The 18,519-nt window shown below is 41.4% G+C and overlaps 1 long non-coding RNA gene across 1 annotated transcript in view; it reads left to right on the top strand.

Annotated features, from left to right (window-relative positions):
* The first annotated feature begins 244 nt into the window (after positions 1 to 244).
* Positions 245 to 18,519, top strand: part of LOC147029681 (uncharacterized) — a 46,269-nt gene continuing 27,994 nt past the window's right edge. The window contains exons 1-3 of the long non-coding RNA XR_015056018.1: positions 245 to 437; positions 7,691 to 8,006; positions 8,292 to 8,397. This is a non-coding gene — a long non-coding RNA (uncharacterized LOC147029681). The remainder of the gene's footprint in view (positions 438 to 7,690; positions 8,007 to 8,291; positions 8,398 to 18,519) is intronic.

Raw genomic sequence — 18,519 nt, 5'->3', positions numbered from 1 at the left:
CTCTCTCTCTCTCTCTCTCTGCATCTCTCTCTCTCTCTCTGCATCTCTATCTCTATCTCTATCTCTATCTCTATCTCTATCTCTATCTCTATCGCAGCCTATGGCTGCTGGTTGCATCATTGTTTGGGACGTGGCAATGCCGCTGATACAGTGTCCCCCTTACCAGTATACTGGTACTCATTTTGCTGACCTTGGAAGGATGACAGGCTGAGTAAACCTCCTGGTGTATTAATTTAGCGGCCAACAGGGCTTGAACTCAGGACCCTAGGATCCCAAGCCGCCACCCTAACCACTAAGCCAACACCAGGCTTGATACTGGACTGAGCTATGCTGTTCTTATATTGGTCATCCTCTTTCAGCAGTGCACTTGTGTCTGGTTCTGTCGCTGGCTTTCCTGAACAAGCACAGAAACTCTTGATGCTGAACCTGGTGTTAAGGTAAATTCTGGCTTGTCCTTTGTGTCCTCTCGTTGAATCTGCTGGTGTTAGGATCATCTGTGATGCAACACCGACGGACTGTCGTCCGTCATATCAGAAATATATTTTCCAGAAAATTCATGAGGAATAAATGAAAAAGTTGATGCAGGGCCAAAACAAGCATTTGGGCTCTACCACCTCTCAAGAGGGTACAAGTCTATAAAATATACAGGAGAGAAATATACAAGTTCACTGCAAACATTTATATATGATGGAGCAAGTCAGATTTATCAAGATTGAACTTCCGATTGCGGTTCTTGAGCGACGGTGGTAGTTCCTCTCCAGGGTGTCTGCCGACTTTCTCAAAGATAAGTTTTCTGGTCGTTTTTGTCTCGTTTTTACTGTCATGTTGTGATCTCTGTGTTTACTGTGTATTTCTAGTTCGGTCTTGTGTTAAAACTTATGCTAATTGTTGAGTTTTCGTCATCTTTTCATATCGGGTTTCCTTGAGGCCTACCCTTCTTCCCGTTTGTGTGTATGATCATGTTTATTTGTATTTTCTCCTTATTACCATCAGTTTTTATGTTCTCCACTTTTCCCTCCACCCTCCCTCTATCCATCTCAACTATACAATCTGTTTCATGTCTTAAAATATTAAAAATACAACAGCAACAACAAAAAAAATTATCCTTTTCCCCTCAAATTATACCCCATGTCACATGACTTCCTGTACCAACTCTTCTTCCTCCTGCTGATCCACCATATACTTTCGCTGACACATATTCACCGTACACCTTCATGATTTTTTTCTTCAACCTTTCCTTTAGCTAATCTCATTCTTATCTAATCTTGAAAAAATATACATATTTTATTCTTTTAACTTCTCACCTTACACCTCCCATAACCACGCGTTTCTCTATCCCGTCTTCTTCCTGTAACTTTTGTCGTCCTACCAGCTTCCTTCTGCATTAGCAGATCCAAATTCACCAACACATACACGATTTTTCTTCAACCGTTCCTTAACGTAATCCTATGTAATTTTTATTTAAAAAAACAGTCTCTTAAAATGTTACAACTTCCTCTTTCACACGTGAGGTTCTCGGTATTGTATCATAATTACCTTTGCATTCTGCGAAAGGTTATGTTTTGGTCGCTGTGTATTTATTTATTTGTGAATATGTGTGTTTGTTTGTTATTCGCATAACTCAGAAAGTATTAAACCGAATTGCATGAAATTTGGTGGGATGATTCGTGAGTATCCAAGGACGATTTGATTATATTTTGGGAGCGATCGGGTCAAAGGTCAAGGTCATGAAAAGGTCAAAAACACTCTTTTGAGCATAACTTCCTTCATAATACAGCTATCGACATGCAACCACCGCCATATTGTTCCATGACGAGATACCTTTCGGATATGTAGTGTCAGATTTGACGTAACGTCCTCGGAAGTGCGTCTAAATGACGTCACAAGATGACGTAAATTTTCAATTTTTGATCTCATCAGTTTTGATCATACCGTTTTGTAGGACTTACCTTAAGGACGTCACACACCAAATTTGACTTTGATCGGACTGACCGTTATGACGTCATTGACGTTTGAACATGAGGTTTTTCAATTGTGGCTAAAATGTCCTGATATTTTACATTCAAATATCTATATAATTTATAAAGCAAAGTCTCCCAAATCCAGGCATTAGGATCAGTACCAAAATATCTGTTTATTGATATACAGGTTTTGCCAATTAACTCTGTAGTCAAGGTCAAGGTCACACTCAAGGTCAAAATATACTTGTAGGCATAGCTTCAGATCTAATAGAGCTATTGACATGAAACCAACGTTAAAACGTTCAGTGAACTACGCGCTTTCAGAATGGTAGTCCCCGATTGGACGTGACGTCCCCGGAAGTGCGTCAAAATGACGTCAAAAGATGACGTCATTTTTCAACTTTTTAATTTTTCAGTGTTTATCATTCCATTTTGTTGGACTGCCTTCAAGGAGGTTACACACCAAATTTGACGTCAATCGGACTGACGGTTGTGACGTCATGGACGTTTTAAAATGACGTTTTTCAAATGTGCCCAGAAAAAAGTTGCAGCGGCGAAGGTATGCGCTCTACCGAGTGCCCGTTCTAGTTCCCTACTCTTATTGTCATAATTATCATTCTTCTTCTCCTTCGTCAAAAGGCTGTTCTCATTTTGACCTTTTCTTCATCCTGTGTCAAAAACGTCCCATCGTTACATTTCATTTCTCCATTCTCGTAATTCTCCTTTATTGCATCCCTCACGTAATGTCTTTAATTGCATCTCTGACTTTAAAAAAAATTAATCCCAATTTGCGATGTACGTTCATGTTCCATCAATCGTCCTTTTTTTTTCCAACTTCAGTGCCAATTCACCCCACCTCATTAAATCTACCTCCACCTAACCCCTCACCTGATATCCCCTCCACTTACCCCTCCCATCTTGCCCCTCATCCTACCTCCACTCATTGACACCTCTTCATTGGCTTCTGCTTCAGTATCACCTCCTCTGTTGTCCCAAAGTGTGTGGTGTTCTAACATCTGTGGGCTCCATTCTAAACTAACAAATATCTCACTCTCTCAATTAGTACACTCATCATCACAAACATGCTCCTTCCTTCCTCTCAGCACACCTTCCCCTCTTCCCAACCCCTCAAATCTTGTACCTCCCCATACCCACTCCCTTCTTCACCATACCACTACCAAGTTTCATCCTTTCCTCTCCCCCCCCCCCACCACTTCTCACATTTGCCCTCCTGCACCTTAACCATGCCTGCTCTCATTGTCTCCCCTCCCTCTCAAAGCAACCTTCACACTATTCCTTCTCCAACCTTCCCTCTCATCTTTCTCAAAAACTCCCCCCTCACTTTTCTCCCTCAACTCTCTCCTCTCACCCTTCTCCCTCCAATCTTCCTCCTCACTCCCCCTTCCCAAAGTTGCCCCCTCACATCCACAAAGCTGCCTCCTTCCCCCACCCTCTCTCTCTCTTCCATCTCATCACTCTACCTCCTACAATCTTCAACTGCCCTCTGCCCCCTCTCTTATTACTCCCCACTGTACCTCAACCCATCACCACCAAGCCTTTTCTCCTCCTCATCCAGCCCTCTCCCCTAGCTCTTCTGCAATCCCCCACACTTTTTCAACAATAATCCTTGCCCCCTCCTCCCTCGTCTTACCCACCCCCTCCCCTCCAATCCCCTGCACCCAAAGCCTCCTCCCCTCCTTCTTTAACAGTGTGGACCTCCAACATCCAGGGACTTCACTCAAACCTTTCAGATCTTTCCATACAGGTTGCCACTGACAAACCAGACATAATCTGTTTAACAGAAACTTTCCTCCTTCAAGACGTCTGACTCCCTAGTATCTCTCCATGGTTCCTCCCTCTTTAGTATTACAGCCCTGAGCCTCGTCCTGGGAATTCTTTCAAAAAAACTTGCTCTCTCACATGCACAGATTTATCCCATCTCATCTTCAGTTGTCCTACCCATCCTCCCACCCATAGTACACTGAAGCTTGTGGCGAGGCAGTTGTCCTAAAACAATTTGCCTTTGCCTCATGGAAGACTAATCCACTGAAGGCAATCTCATTTCCTTCCACAAAGCTCAGGACAAGTGTGTGTCTATCTTCAGTGGAGCCAGAAAGCAACATCCTTCTCATCTCAATTCTGAACTCTCAAATCTATCTCCCTCCTCCAAATGCTGGGGGCATCGAGTTAAGTCTGTTTCTGGTGTATGTTCGTCCTCCATCCCCTCCCTTACCTCGAATGGCCACACAGCTGATAATGTACGTGGAATTGCTGAATGCCTAAACTCTGTGTTTGCTTCTAAATCTTGTGTCCCAAACCTTCGCTTTCTGTACCCACCTTACTCAGTCGCACCCAGCTGTTCCTGGTCTGTGTCCTTTTCTCCTGACAAAGTGAAGATCTTGCTGTCAAATCTCGACTCAGATTCTGCAACCGGTCCAGATGGCATCAGCCCACGTGTCCTAAAAACCTGCTCCTCTGCTCTTGTTCACCCTCTCTCTGTTCTATTCACCTTCTCATTTGCTCAAGGTCATCTGCCATCTGCTTGGAAATCAGTAAACATTACCGCTCTGCATAAAAATGGTGCAAAAACAGATTCCTGCAACGACAGACCAATCAGCCTTCTCCCAGACGTCAGCAAGGTTATGGAATCCATCGTCGCTTCAAACATCAAATCCTTCCTCTTCTCCAATGGTTGATTTCCGATTGTCAATTTGGATTCAGACCAGGTCACTCTACCCTGGTTTTACTGCTTCTGCTCGCCCCACAATGGATGGAGTTCCTCAATGCCAGACATAAAATCAGAGCTAGCTCCCGAGACATCGCATGCTTTTGATATGGTCTGGAACCCCACCCTGCTCACCAAACTCTCTTCCTTTGGTATCCAAGGCCATCTCCACTGATGGCTCGCAGACTTCCTCTCCTGTCACAGCCAACGTGTGGCCCTTAATGGAGTTATCTCACCCCCTCTTCCTGTCCAGGCTGGAGTTCCTCAAGGTCACGTTCTGGGCCCTGTTCTTTTTCTGTTTTTCATCTCTCCCACTCTCTGGGGAATCCTCTTTATCTTTTTGCTGATGACTCCACCCTCTGCCGGTACCATCTGTCATCCCTCAGATCGGCAAGAACAAACTCCCACACTCTTCAATCCCACTCTTCCCTGAAGGTCTTCAAAATAGCTGTTCACCACCATCTCTTTTCTTCCCCCTTCCAAAACCACGATCTTTCCTACCCCCGTTAATCCATCCCAAACACACCTCCTTCAAATTCCCTGCTTTCCTTCCTGAGGGTCCCTGTTGTGTGAGGACCTGAAAGTCCCTGTCATGTCCATCTTGTTTACTCTGTGTACCCTGCCTCATCCCTCTCCCTTCCACAGATGTCATGTCTCTGTTCCCCACTGTTTTGTCCTTTCCTCTCCCACCCCTCTTGTCTCCTGCTCCCCTTGTTATACGTTCTGTGTGTTGGCTGTCATATGAGCCTTGACATTGTACACCAAAAAAAGAAAAAAGTTTGTTTGTGTATATACATACTCTATATGTATCTTGTACTCCTCTGAGAGGATTTGACCAAGGAAGCTGAAACTTTCAGGGGTTCATGAGGGCATCCTTAAGTTGTGGATGTGCTTATCGTTTGATTCCATCAAGGTTTAAAAAAAAAGAAATCTTTTGACCCATCTTGGCATTTTCTTCCTTTGGGCGGAGGGTGGGTGCAATTGGAATTATCAGAGCTATATAATCACAATGTATTATGTATGCACCGAAACAATATGTATGTTTTTGCTTCATATACGTAATCCGGTTTAATTTTATTTTTGGGAGTGATCGAGGCAGCGGTCTGTTGCCTATAAACCGCCCAACTAAAGGGACGTGCCAGAAGAATGTGTTGCATGCTCAGAACAAGATTGCACGTCATCCATATATACAATGTTTTATCAAAAGCCCAATTTTTTATTTTCAGATTTCAAATCGGATACCTATATAATTGGTGAGATGGTGAGCTTCAATTGATTAAGAATCACTTAATCGTCAAATATGGTATCAGATGTGAAAAAAAACTTAATTAAGACGTTACAATAATCTGAAAGATCGGGGTGACCTCTCAAATGCGCTAATCGCTGAAATTATTCAAACCCCAAAATTACTGCAAACACAACCTATCCATCAATTTAAAGGTAATTTTATTGCTCATCTAACGACATAACCCTCTATGGTGAAAGAAGAGTTTGCAGGAAAAATGGTTAGCACAAAGATCCTTGAGGATCTCGAAGACCCCAAAGACTTTTTGAAACCCCGAAGGCCCTTTTAGACTTTGAAAACCTTTAAGATGCTTTAAACCCCAAAGACCTTTTATAGCCCAAAGACCTGTAAAGACCCTTTAGACCCCAAAGATCCATATGACCCTTGAAGACCCTTGCGATCCAAAAGATCCATAAGACCCTTGAAGACCCCTTAGACACCAAAGATCTTTAAGTCAATTTAGATCCCTTGGATCTCAACAACATTTATATTGTTCAGACAGATGAGACAACTTAGACCCTTGACCATTTCAAGCTTTAGACCACTTGTTTGTTTGTTTTTTTAAGACCCTTTTTACATGCTTGAGAGGTTAGACCCTTTTGATCTCTTAAATACTAACTGCTATTGGAACATACCCTTTCGACCTTGAGACCATCTCAAACCTTTTAGGTGCACACCATACAAACATGTATAGTCTTCTTGCAATACACAGACTATACTTTTTTCAGTAAGTAATGTGCAATCTCTACCCACCTGGAAGGTGGGCGAGTCAAAACTGTAAGGAAAACAAAAATCCAGAATTTGTAAGTTGATTGTTTAACATCATTTTCTCAAAGTGGTTTCGATGTCCAGCATGAGGCGGTAACGCCATGCATATGATGTGTTTGAAAAAACATAACATTTATGATGACTCATTTATGAACATGATTTCTCTGTGATGTTTTGAAAACGCAGAATCAAAGTGGAGGCTTGGGATGGTGTTACGTTTTATTTTTTTATCATGAACAGTTCTGATAAAATCCCCCTGACACATTCTCTTGAAAAAAAATTAAGCTGGCGTCAGCTGTACTTTAAACCACACAAGCCAACAATCCGGCATCAGCTACACTTTAAACCACACAAGCCAACAATCCTTATCTCCTGAACAACATAGGACTTTGTGTGTGATGCGTTTCTTGATTCTGCTGTGAAATAATACATCATAACAAACATGTATTACCTTATTTGACTTGAGTAATCATTGTCTTCATATCCAATCACATTAAATTAATGTCTTACTTGTAAGAATGTCTGACAAGATGGCACAGAGGCACTTTACTTACCTTTGAATTGTTTAGCATGGGCTACATTCATGGCCCGACGAAAAACTATTGGATTCGTGTTTTACTGGTAAGGTGTTGTTGCAGTGTTGCACCAATGGGTGCACCATCCATTGTATGGGAATATAAGCTTGGTCTCCATTTGCCGACATTACCTGGTGAACATTAAATATCCCTCAGGATCTTTTGACATATAGGAGAGATATCTCTGCTTTAACTGGCCAAATTTAAAATTCCTGCATTGCATTAATATTGTGCTGATGATATTCATTCACTAGAAACTATATATTGTCCAAGTACACTCTTTCTTCATTTTGTCAGAAAAGTATTGTGATTTAATTATTGCAGAAGGAATAGAATGTTGTTGATGGCACACTTGTCATTGAACTTTTTTACCCAGGTTCATTTCAAGAGAAACTGATGTTGTGCCCATCTACTAGTGCACTGGTACTCATTTCACCGACCTCAGAAGGATGACAGGCTGAGTCAACCCCACCTGGTATTAATTCAGCAGCCAACGGAGCTCAAACTCAGGACCCCCGGATCCTAAGCCAGCCACCCTCGCTGCTAAGCCAACATCAAACTTACCGATCATGCTGGTGAACGGAATGCTAATTGCTCCCTACCTCATCTTCAGACTCCAGCATATCATTTGCTGAAGCCAAGGCAAAATCTCCCATGGAATACATACCGATACAATGACTGAATAATTTATTGTGAGTAATAATAAAACGTTTAAAACAAAACAGTTTAAGAATGAAGCTTAACTGGGGAGGAGTAAAGCAACTTTCAGGTCACCCTGTAGCAATGTCGGCAAAAAGAACATGGTATCAACGGTTCACACTTTGTAGTTGTGATGTTGTTACCTTTTGCATGTGCTGCTGTCACTCAGTTTGTGTGAGAGGGATGTGGAAGAGTTGTCTTCTGTGCATTATACCACCAGCATGAAGCATGTTCCAAAATGTCTGGGTCAGAATGTGATTGCTGACCATTCTTTGCAGGTCATTCTGGAGAGATCATACTTTTGACAAGATAATGAACCTTAACTGAAGCTGTAATTCTTCCACAACTTGAATGAGGTTCCTTCATGGATTGTTCAATCTAAAGGTACCTGCTCAGTGACCTCGAAGTAACATTGCAATGAGCATTGTATTGGGAAGTAAGAGCAGGTCATTTTCCACCAACAGCCCCTACCACCACCACCCCCCTCCCCCTCCACCAATCATCCCAATGGTAGGAGCCAACTCATTTGGTGTTCAATGCAACATAGTAATTCCGAAACTGGCTTAGACCACATTTGTCTTTTTCATGAATGAGTGATTAGACCAGCCAAACAATTTCAGCAAATAATAAATGAGTGACCTAATTTTGCAAGCAGCTAAATAAATCAAGCAAACTAGAATAGCACTTGGTAGAGTGCATACCTCTGCCAGGCTGAAAAGTTTGTTTTGTATACCAATGATATGCCGGATCTGCATCTGAACCTCAACCAAAATCAAGTCGGCTTGTTCTTGTCACCTACCCAACTCATCCAACAAGTTTTGCCAAAACCCATCCACAACTTGAAATTTCATGCTCTATATCATTTTTAGCCTGATCTATCAATTTTGAAGAATCACTTAAAAAATTGTAGGATCCGCATCTGGATCTTCACCATAATCGAATGAATTCGTCTTTGTCACACAACCAACTTGTCCACCAAGTTTCATCCAAATCCATGCATAACTTTGAGGTATTATTGGTTCACGAATCAGAAAGTGACCACTACATTCGTTATGGGTGTGTCTGTCTGTCTGTCTGTACCGAGCATAGCTCCGTGGGTTTTGATCCGATCCTGATAAAATTTGGGTGGGAGGTTTATATCATGATCTAGTTGTGTTTTCCTGAGAATGGGCGTGCTGCGCCCATTATGGGCGGAGCCACGCCCAAAAAACGTGTTTTTAGGGGGTAGCCGATTTCAAGTTGCATCTTCTCCGAGGGGGTTTGTCGAATCTGGCAGGGGTTTCGGTATTTGGTAAGCCCAATGGCACCTGCATAGCCCCACGGAGCTCGATTTTTCATTGTCATCCCAAGGTCAAGGTCACAAGGTCACGAACTTAGAAAATTGCGAATTTTAACATAAAAATCATACAACCGCCCAAACTTTGAGAGCTAGGATGACAATATTTTTATGCATAATCTTGAGGTCATTCCCCACCTAAAGTCTTGAAACCATTTTGCTCTATCTCGAACACCTTGCCTGTGGCACCCCCTTCAAGTTTGTTTTTACGCTGATTTCATCAAATATGGATAATCCTAGGAGTGCGAAATGCCATATAGCCTATATCACGTTATATTGTTCCTGGAATGTTCCAGAGGAAGTTTTGCACCAAAGGTCATAATCCTTGACCTTTAAAGTTCACAAAGGTCAAATTTTCAAAGTTGTGGGAATTGAACCGCCTTTATGACGTTATATTGTTCCTGGAATTTTCCAGAGGAATTTTTGCACCAAAGGTCATAATTCTTGACAGTAGGGTGAATATACGGATTCTGGCTCACTTTTCCCCATGGAAACGAATGGGGGATTTTCAGCGATTCATTTTTTTTCCCCCTAAAAAGTAAAGTCCCTTTTTATCCTAAGGTATATTTATTTGTCTCCCCTTTTAACCGAGGGACACTTTTTTTTCAAATAACCAATGCAATAAGATAAAGATTTGTTCAAGTAGTAAAGTAGTAATGTGATTTGTTAAAGGTGATTCTAAAGAAATATCTGAAACATGTAAGCCGAGGGACACTCTTTTTCAAATAATCAATGCATATTGTTTTGCTCACTCATTGAACCTATAAAGATTTGTTCATTCTCAAATTCCTTCAATAGTTTAATTTCCTTTGCACAATAATCCCCATCTAAAATATTTAAAAATAAAACATTTGAATCTATATTTTTTTAAGATATCCCTTTTGTGCCATTACGAAATGATAAACTTCTCTTAATGCTCTTGTTTGACCACCTCCTGAGCCACATATCATTTTGAGATTATAGTAAATTGTTTTTTCATTGTTCAATTGATAACCATCAAAGTTTTCAGTCGATTCAAGGATATTAATTTTTTTCTTTACATCCTCTAACTTGCTAGTTTTAAATTGATTCGCTTATTTGTTTTATTTACCTTTGTTTTAGTTATTTTTTCAATTAGACTTATTTGATATTTTTCACATTCATTATGTTTTCCATTTATATACCAAGACTGAGATTTTCTCCACTCTTTAGTTTGATTAATACTTGGTTTGACCATTTATATATTGTGAAAAACGCGGCGGTAGCCCTTAAAAAACCCTAACCCATCTTCCCATCGTTAAAACACAATCTATTCTATACACTCTATCATACAATATCCCAATGGCACACAATCTATTCCATTATCAAAAAAAAATCTCTTATCATCAAAGGCTCCTAATGTGTTTTTATTTACTTCTTCACTATATATGTTATGTTTATAACTTCTTATTGTATTCATTTTCCTATATTCTTCTTTCTTATTCATCAAACAATTATATTAATTTCTAAAAGTTATTGATTTCTTTATTACATATTTCTTTATTCCCTTTAACCTCTTATCAATCTGATCACTATACTTATAAGCATATGCCTTTGCTCTCAATCCAATAAACTCACTCATTACTTTTTCCACCCAACTCATCCTGAAACTTACCAATAACCTTTTCATTCTTTTTGGAAAATAACTCACTCTTCTTACTAAAATTACTTGTATCATATACTCCAATATTTTTCTTCATATCTTTATAAACATCATCAGCTTTTATATCTCGGATAAAACTATCAGTGTCCATATACAACAATGAAACATTTTCACCATACTCTTTCTTTAAGCCATTATACAAATAATCATACATCAATATCTTTGATAAATCAAGAACTGCTGTTCCAATATAAATTGGTTTATCCATTACAATACTTTCCTTTTCCATATGAATAGCAGAAAAGTTCTCTGAAAAAAACCTCTTCTCTCTTAAAACTTGGTTTATTTATCAATCTTGAAGCTTCTTTCCAAGATGTTGCAAATCTAATGTTTTGCCTGTTTCTAACATTCTCCATTGTCTTTCCAAAGACAGCATTATTCATCAATTTATAGAATTCCACTTCAAATTTTACCTTTGTATTTGTTCTCATCTCTGTATTGAATTTAATATACTTTTTCATCCAAGGACTTTGTTTAAATTTTAAAACTCTGAATTTTAGCGACTCTCAATCCTTCTCTCAAAAACTGTTTCAAGCTTCTCTGATGCAAAACATATCCCTCTTTATTATAGAATGTTGTTAATAACTTTTCTGTTGATTTGCCTTTAATATTAAAACTTTTCTGATCATCACTTAACCATTCTTTCCTTGGGGTTTCTTTCTCACAAGCAAAAGGAAGCTCTTTATGCTTATTATGAAGATCACTCGGGTACCTCAAATCAACTTCAAAATAATAACCTTCTTCTTCCTCATTCAATTCCTCTTAAGAAGAAATAACAATATTCATCAAAGCCTTTTCATGATCCTTTTCTTCCACCCACTCTAATTTACCATAAGGCAGAGATTGAGACATTGCCCATCCATACAAATTATTAGCATCCAAATACATCAAATAATTACTATCTTTTTCACTATCATCATTTGGAAGATATTTATTATTTGCTTTAGCATATCTTTTTGAACATACTTGTGATATTCCACCTCTCTTGGACTTCTCAATCATCAAAAGCATATCTACATCACTGATTAAATCTATATCTTGTTTTGTCATTTTCAACATTGCACTCCAAGCTAAACCAGGAGCTGTGAAATAGTGGGCAGGATCTAATCCATAACAATTTTTATTGTGACAGAGTGATCTAAAAGCTTAAAACACATCAGCGAACAAAAAAACATCTGTTTTTAGATACAAATCATGATATTCTCCAAGGTTCTTTATCTTAAATATTTTCCAAATTTCTTGTGCATGTTTATATTCCTTATCACTTATCTCTTTTTCATCAAGGTTATTATAGAAACTTTCTTTTGAAGGAAGTTGTGTTTCTTTAAATCTCATAAATGAATCCATACAATCATAAGGATAAATTCACTTACTTGTAAGAATTTTCTCTTTACTTTGAATTTCATTCCTTGTTTGAATTTCCTCTCCAGTTAGAATTCCCTCTTTAATCAGAATTTCATCTTTAATCAGAATTTCCTCTTTGGTTAGAATTTCATTCATTGTTTGAATTTTCTTTATAATTAGAATTTCATCTTCAGTTAGAATTTCTTCATTAATTTCCTCATTAATTAGAATTTCCTCTTTACTTTGAATTCTCTCTTTAATCTGAATTTCCTCTTTTGGAAAGAATGAATTAAGATTTGGAAAAGAGCCCGCAGAGCTTAGATTTGATGCTTGGTCGGCTGGTGGTGTTCCCATAAACTTGTAAGAATCTAGAAACTGAATACGAGTTAAAGGTTTTGTGAATATAATTTTTGGAAATGAAATATACTTTTGACTTGTGTTTGTTATGGCAGAAATATTCCCTGGTATTTTTGAAAGTTCATTTATAAATAGATGTGTATCATAGTTGGCGCTGTTGTGAAAAAAGACTGGAATAAAAGAAGGAAATTTATAATTAAGATTACAAGAGGAATGAGCTAAAAAAATGATTTTTTTTAATATTGAATCCACTTCCTACCACTGTATTATCAACATCCTCCTCTTGTCTTGATAGTTCTTCATAAACCCCACTATTCAAAAAATCTTGAAATGATGTTATAAAATGAAGATCTGTTCTCATATAAGGAATTTGTTCTTCATCTTCTCTTTTCATATTCATTTTCATTCCCAGATAAAACTTTAAAGTTTTCATTTCTTTTAATGTCTTTCTAATAACTTTTTCAAAATCAGGTTTCACTATTTCAATTGATTCAGCTATTGATGATGGACCAGGTTCTCCAAATTGAAAAATCCTTATTTTTATATGCCCTTTAAATGCCCCATCAGTGTTTTCAATATAATGGTCTCCCTTTACTTTAAACTCATTTTTCTTGTGTTTTTGTGATTGAAGATGTCTATTATAACTACTCTTCAAAACATCCTTTGAGCAGATATCGCAATGTTTTCTTTCCAACTCAAGAGGAGATATTTGATGAAATAGATTAAATGTATGTTTGTTGGTTTGAAGGTGTTTTTTATAATATTTATATTCGTGATTACAAACATCGCAGTACGTTGTATTCACCATATTTATATAATAAAACTTTGCTAAAACGAAAATTTTCTTGATGAAAATTTCGTTTAATTTATCGGTGAATCTGTGCTTAAAACCATTTTATCCTCCAACTTTTTTCACTTCATAAATACAATGTTTCAAGATGCAAAAGACAAGTTTCAATCAATCTCTTCATTTGTAAAAGATACTGAGAAATATGTCAAGGATGTAAAATTGAACAAAGATAAATATAACAACTATTGGATAAAAACAATTATGGTGGATAAGATGAGTTCTTCAATTTCCTTCAGTGGAAGGGCTTTTAGTATACCTGGTAGAACATCAATTAAAGTATCTCTAACAAAAGTTTCTCCTTTCCTTCTTATCTGGTAATATATTCAAAACTAGAAAAAGCAATGAAACAAGAAAAAGTATCAAAAAACAAAAATCTTATGGATGAAGCTTTAGAAAGAAAAGATAAGACCATCTGTAATATGCAAGGAGAAATTTGTATTTTTTTCAACAACCCTAAAGATGTAAATCCTGATGAAATAAAGGATGTTAATATATCAGGTGAAATGACATTTCGTTCATTAGTAGTTAAGGATCATTTTAAAATTACCTTTAATATAAAAAATGTTGTCGTTGAATCTGGTAATAAAAAAGTATATAGATATCGATGGTAATATTGTTACGTTTGAGGGGGGGTATGCATTCAAAGGGTAATTAGGATGTTTAATTAGGTATGCCATGCTGTTCGAGTTTACCAGGATCTCGATGTAATAAGTAGCAATTCAGTGGTGATAAGTTGTCTAGTAAATGTCCATTTCTTCAAGGGGAAATGATAATTGTCACGTAATTAGATAGGGATACGGGATAGGGTAAGTGTGTCTACGTAAACCCCTTTTAGTAGTCCCTGGAGGCTTTCCGTGACGTCACAGGACAGTGCTGCGGATGGCTCCACCCCGTGATCATGATTGGCGGAAGGCGACGGCGCAGGGCCAATAAAACGGCTCGATTGGAAGTGACAAGGACGGGAGGATAAAAAGGTTCTGTTTGGGGTCAAAAAGGAAGAGGAAGAAGATCGGGACAGAAAAACTGTTCTGGTGGAGGCTGTTGTGCTGGGAGCGTGCTGTGTTGTTGGGCTGATTCGGCCCTGGTTTCATCGTGTCTCGAGGCCTTCCTGTGCCTCGTGCCTCACCTTGGTTGGCTCTGGGGTTCTGCTGGCTCAGAGTACGGGGTCGAACGGCGGGCGGACCTGCCTCCATCTCCTGCTCGCAACTTGGCGCCAGAACTGGTTCCCTGGCGGCTGTGAGCGGACTTGGGCCGACACCAGGAGGTCGACAGCACCACGGTGTCTCCTGCCCCTGATGAGCGCAATGCCAGCTCGTCCGCCGCCAATCCAGAGACTGTTGCGTCCTTACCACGAGCCAGCCTGACCACCAGGACCAGCTACGTGTTTGTGTGTGTTTGTGTGTGTGTGTGTGTGTGTGTGTGTGTGTGTGTGTGTGTGTGTGTGTGTGTGTGTGTGTGTGTGTGTGTGTGTGTGTGTGTGTACCTGGCGCCTTAGTGGGTTTGAGATTTGTATATTCATTGGAATTGTCTGTGTTTTCCCCACGCCCGAACCCACACCACCATCCCGTCGAATCGCCCCGGATCCCTCTTCTTGCCGAGTCTTGTTATTTCTGGTCACAGAAATAAACGTTATCAACTCGGTGAAAAGCGACTCGTGCCACCTTCCTCGTCCCGTTTGCGGTAGAGCGATTAGAACCGCCATATTTGGGTTGTAGAGGATAAACCGCCTCCATCGTTTCGGCTCATTCTACGTTAGTGGGACTGTTCAAGTCCCGTGGACGTCACATTGGTGTCAGGGTGTTGGATGTTCGAACCCCACTAAATTATATTCGGTATCGGGAGAATATACCAGAACTGAAATCTCGCCATGGATTGGGATATAAAATTACTACAGAAAAGCGCGGGAAAATTTTGGCGGGAGTTTTCAAATTTAAATTAATTGGTGGCAAACGGGACTTCTGCACCATGGCGGATGTGCAGATGTTTGAGGAGGAAGGCCACGTGTCTGGCAGCGAGTCGGGGGAAGAAGGGAGAGACTGGAGTAGGGTTGGAACCTCCCCCATTCCGAGCATGGACTGTGCTTCATCGCCCGTAACGGAGCCGGCAGGGCCGGAAACCGGCACGATGACGATCTGGACAATGTTGGAACGTTTAATGAGTGCAATTACAGCACAGGGGGCAAAAATGACGGCACAGGGGGCACAAATGGCAGAAATGACGGCACAAATGGAAAATCAATTCGTGACACAGAGGGCAGAAATGACGGCACAAATGGAAAATCAATTCGTGGCACAGGGGGCAGAAATGACAGATCAATTGTGGGTAATGGGGCAACAGTTGGGTGCACGGATTGATTTAATGAGGGATGAATTGGGGGGAAAAGATGGAGAAAATGAAAACTGAGATGCAGGAGTGTGTGGATGTTAAATTGGGAGAAATACAAAGTAAATTCGAGGATAGATTGGAGGAAACAAAGGTAGAAATTACATTGGAGGGGGAAAATATACGGAAAAATTGGTAGATAAAATTGATGCAACGAACATTCGGGTTGATAAAGTGGATGAAAGCCTGGAACGTCATCGTGCCTGTGTGGATGCTCGTATGCAGCTGCAAGTTGAAGAGTGGGGAGAGCTGAGGAAGCAAGGGATGAATTTGGCGGAGGAGGTAAAAGGATTGGAGGCTCGTTTGGACGAACAAGATAAAATTATGAGCCAAGATGAAGTCTTGGATAAAGGCCTGGTAGAGCCGTCTTTTGTAAGTAGAGTGTCCGGGTTGGTTGAGGAGCAGCTACAAAATCGCGACGGAGCCTTGGAGGAGGTTGTGCAGGCCCAGAAGATCCTGCGGGAAGAGGTGAATCGGTCCATTCAACGTTTGGAATGGGAGGCAAAATTGACCCATGAGACCCTCACCACAAAACATCTTTGGCCACAGTGGGCTCCGAAATTGGATACGCAGCCACAAGGGTGTTTGATCCCTGGGCTGGATTCAGACAAGGGAGAAACTGAGAAGCGGGCCACCGTAAAAGTGATCCCCCTGGTAAATTTTGACGGGTCAGGGAGCCTTGAAGCTTTTCTGACGCAATTTAAGTGTATTTCCCGGCTAAACGGGTGGAATGAGCGGGAACGGACAGGGAATTTGGTGGCAACGTTGCGGGGACCAGCCGCAGATGTGTTAAACGTGATCGCAGAGGGATGTTGACCAGCTCCCACATTTGCGAGGCGTTGAGCCGTCGGTTTGGGTTTGCAGCAAACTGTGATCTGGTGCGGGCCCAGCTCCAGCACCACAGATTAAAGCCGGGTGAGACAGTGCAGCAGCTGGCACAGGACATTTACCAATCAGTCAGGATCGCGTATCGGGACCTTACAGTGGAGGCGTGGGACAGACTGGCACTCGAGAAATTTTTAGCTGCTCTTCCTGACCCTGAGGTCCGAGTGCTAGTGGAGCTACAGGATCCACCCACCGTACACCGAGCGGCCGAGTGCACGGCCAGGCTGGCCTCGTGGAGTCGGCCGGGTCGGGTGCCCGAGAGGCCATCGTTGACGATCCGACAGGCAGAGATCCAGGATCAGGGAGGGGGGCTGGGAGAAATTGGCATTACCCAAATGTTTCAGGAAATTTGCCAGAAACTGTCGAGTTTGATTAAGGGTAATCCGGTAGTTAGTGCGCCAAAGCGGCGGGGTCCAGCCCAGCCAATAGAGCAATTCGATTACGGCCGAGGGGGTCCGGAACCGGAAGAGACATTTCACCGATACTCACGGGGGCCTTTTGTGGGGAGTTGTTTCCGGTGCGGGCGAAGAGGACACATGCAACGATATTGCCGGTACCCGGCGATGGAGGGACCCTCCAATAGACTTTTAGACTCGGAGAGGGTGAATCCTCCTGCTGAACCGCCAGGTCTATCCGAGATGCCCTTTCATAGGTCGGGTCCGGAGATCACTGTCGGGGGTCGGGGAGACTAGATTGGGCTGAGCATATACGGCCATGCTCTGCTGTTGAGATTGTGGCGAAGTGCCCTCCTTTGGTGAAAAAAGTGAATTGTGGAAAAATTGGCATGGGTTTGTAAGTTCTGCTGGTTTTAGAGTGACAATAGGGACAATGGGTAATTGGTAACAAAGCGGGCGCAAGTGGCTGTCCAATGGCTGGTGCGTGGATCGGGTGAGAAGTGCTGTGTGAGTTGCTTCAAGTTAAGAAGTGAAATGTATGGTGCACACATTGATTTTTATTGGACATGGTGTGGTAACAGGGAAGGTCATGGTCGGTGAAGTGTTAGAAATGCAGGTGTCACATGTAAGGCCGATGGAGTGGGGGAGTCATGTGGGTTTTGTGGGTGGGGATGATGTGCTTGTCCACAGGGATTGCTGAAGCTCACGGTGAGCGGGAATTGTGACCCCCCTTCAAGGAGATTCACCCCTGGTGGCTAACGGTGACAATGTCTGGAGGCAACTGGGAGAGGGTCTGGTTGGGCGACCAAGGCGGGTAGGACCTTGGCGACCCAGGAAGGCCAGAGGAGCCAGTGAGACCCCTTCCAGTGTGTTGTACGGGGTTAGAGCTGATGGCTACCAGTGGGGTGGGAATCAAAGGGAGCGGGGCGGAGAAACATCCGGGTTGGACTAAAGCTTACCTGTGGGCATGGTTGCACCTGAGATGCCCCCATCATCTTGTGGGAACCCACCCCACGGCCATGATGGGATTCAGCCTGCATTATTAAAATGGGGACCATGACCTAGAAATGTGATGATGACCATGGTGTGAGTGTTGTGAAGATGTGTGAGTCCCACTCGATCCCGCACAACTTGACATGTACAGCAAGGGCATGAGGTCCGCATAATTTTGGGGCAAGCAAATTTGAAAATTGGCTCCCCAGGTAACGCTGGGTCTATTAGCATCCACTGGGGGACGCGGTCAACAGCAATGCCAACCCTCCCGATTTCATCGGGA

Source organism: Eptatretus burgeri, chromosome 3 (assembly GCF_056783735.1).
Source record: "Eptatretus burgeri isolate ZD-2024b chromosome 3, Ebu_testis_v1, whole genome shotgun sequence".
Lineage (NCBI taxonomy): Eukaryota > Metazoa > Chordata > Myxini > Myxiniformes > Myxinidae > Eptatretus > Eptatretus burgeri.
The sequence above is the reverse complement of the archived record's forward strand: the minus strand, read 5'-3'. Positions and strand labels throughout refer to the sequence as shown.